Genomic DNA, 2,673 nt, shown 5'->3' on the forward strand with positions numbered 1-2,673 from the left:
CTGGCAGCGACACTCACTCCCAAGGTGGGACCATGGGGCAGGAAGTCCCCAGACACCCCCCCCTCTGGTCCTCCTGGATGCACATCCAAGCATCAGTCCCCACCTCCCAGCAGCTCCCCCTACTGTCCCAAGCCTGCCCTGCGAAACCGAGCCCTGGAAGCCGCCCTGTCCAATCAGAGCCCCCTGGAGACCAACCATGGGTGTCAGCACACCCTCCACAGCAGGGTGCAGGGTCCCAGAGGGAATGGAGAGGTCCAGACTGGGCAGGGGTCCTCAGGTCACCCCCAGCCCAGCCCTTGGCCCCAGCCCCTCCTCAGCTGGGCTGCCTGTTCTCTGTCCTAGGGTGGCTTCCTGCCTCCCGGGAACACAGGAAGCCAACATTGTTGGGATCTAAATGGCCTTTTCCTCCTGGACCGGGCTTGGAAAATGAGCACATCGCCTCAGTGTGTACCTGACCCCGTGGTCACGGCCCCACGCCTGGCTGGGCCTCGCTCCTTCCCTGGCTGGCTGAGAGACAGCCGAGGGCCCACCTGTTCGCCAGACTGCCTAGCGGCCGCCCTGTCCATATTCAGGGGCTGGGCTAGCCTGGGCTGTTTCAGGGAGGGGTCAGGGCAGGCAGCAAGGCATGATACTTTTCTTTCTCATCATCATTGTTATTAGCGCCCCATTCCACCTCCCATCCTCCCCAGCTGCACCCCTATCCAGCTACTGTCTCTATAGCTACACCTCTCCTGGATCTTCATATACAGAAAACCATTCCAAACAATACAAAACCACACAAAGCAAGCAAACAAAAAGAACGATGACTAGACAGAATATGGGAAACCTTAATCAGGGAGAAAGCATAAAATAGTGAAAACTGAAACAACTTCAAAGGGGATCGAAAGAGAGGTCAAGTGCTGCAGTATTACACCTTAACATAACCACGTCAGCCATAGTCTGCTTTCCAATGCTCTCTCACTGACGGCCAGGCTATCCACACCCCTCAACTATGGACAGAGGGGGTGCACCGGAGACAATCCTCATGGGGACTTTGCACTTGGACTTTGGACTTCCACCGTCATCCATAACCTTCTGCAAACTGGGTGTTCACAAATTAAGCTCTGACGGTAGTTCCTCCTTCGGATTCAGGTTTTATTCTTTACAACCCTTGAATCACACAGGCTGGGTGCTTCTTGCACTGCGGGCTGCGCTGGCGGCCTGGTACGGTTCTGAAGTTGGAGCTGAAAAAAAGCTTCCCGGTCATCCCCTCGGCCGGTCTCCAAATGTTTCCGTGAGCAGCCAGACTCTTTGTGTAGAGAGGCTGGTGTGCACCTCACACACGGTGATGGCTCACGGGGACTAAGCACGCAGAGGTCGGCTCTGAAGTCCTTAGCATCTCCTTTAATTTCCACAATCACCCATCTTCAAGGTGAGGAGGCTGAGGCTACCTGCCCAAGCACTCACAACTAGCTCGGCAGAACTGGAATCTGGTTCTAAGACGTCTGACCCAAGGGCAGAGTCTTCCCGCCCTGCCAGGCTGCCTCTAGTGGCTGTAAGGAGGTCCTCAGACTCAGGCTGGAAGCTGGGGTTCGCAGTGAGGTAACAGAATAAGCCTGAGACAAGCTTTCCCTAAACCCAGCCACTGAGGGCTTCTAAGGAGGAAGCAGACGGCTTGCTGATGTGGCTGGGAGGTGCCGCTGAGTCGGTTCTGATCCGTACGGACAGACTGGAGGCACATCAGAAGGAAGCACCGCCCTGCCTGGTGCCACCTCACAAGCCTTCCTGTGCTTGAGCCCATTGTTGCGGCCACGGGGCCGCTCCTACTTCCTGAGGGTCTTCTTTTCCGCTGCCCCTCTATTTGCCCCAGCAGGATGGCCTTCTCCAGAACTGACTCGCGCCGAATGACAGGTCCCAAGCGTGTCAGAAGATGTCTAGCCATCCTTGCCTCTAAGGAGTTGACTACTCTGGCCGTACTTCTCCCAAGACAGGAAATGGAGTGAGTGAAGCAAAAGATCTGCCGGAGGTCAGATGGTGACCTCTTTGCCTGTAGATCTCGACTGTCACCATGTACCACTGCCTTGTTTCTGTGTCGGCTCCTTCATCATGGGGCCTCCTGAAAGCGGGACCAGACACGCGAGGGGCCCTGGACTCCCCTGTAGTCCACCCCCTCAACTGTATTACACTAAAGAGTGAAAAGCAATAGTGGAAGGGCCGGCCAGGTACCAGAGCGGGGAGCCAGAGGGAGAGGGAGACACAGGCCAGGCTCTCCAGGTATAGGAAAGCGTCCTTACTGCTCCCTCCAACCCTGTGGAAACCCCAGCCCTGTGGAGCCCAGGTCACTGAAGCCAGAGTGGACTTGGTCCAGTGAGTGAGTCGAGGCTGGGGACTCACAGCCTTGGTACTCCAAACCCCCTCCATCTCCCGCCCATCATCCCCAACCCATGAGCCATAGGGTGGCCATGTTGCACCCCAAGATTCATGAAGAGGACCCAGAGAGCAGAGAAGAATCCTTTGAGCTGGACTGGGTGAGTAAAAAAAGAGCTGGATTTTAGGTCCCCTCACCCAGGAGGCAACAGAACAACCATAGCTGGAAGGGTGGGTGGGAGGGAGGGGTGTTAGGGGTGGGAGTGGTGGATGGGTGGATGAGTAGGAGGGAGACATGGATGGTAAGTGAGTGGATGGATGCATGGA

The sequence above is a fragment of the Echinops telfairi genome, unplaced genomic scaffold (assembly GCF_000313985.2).
Source record: "Echinops telfairi isolate 266 unplaced genomic scaffold, ASM31398v2 ScPeMD7_3;HRSCAF=10, whole genome shotgun sequence".
NCBI classification, from domain to species: Eukaryota; Metazoa; Chordata; class Mammalia; order Afrosoricida; family Tenrecidae; genus Echinops; species Echinops telfairi.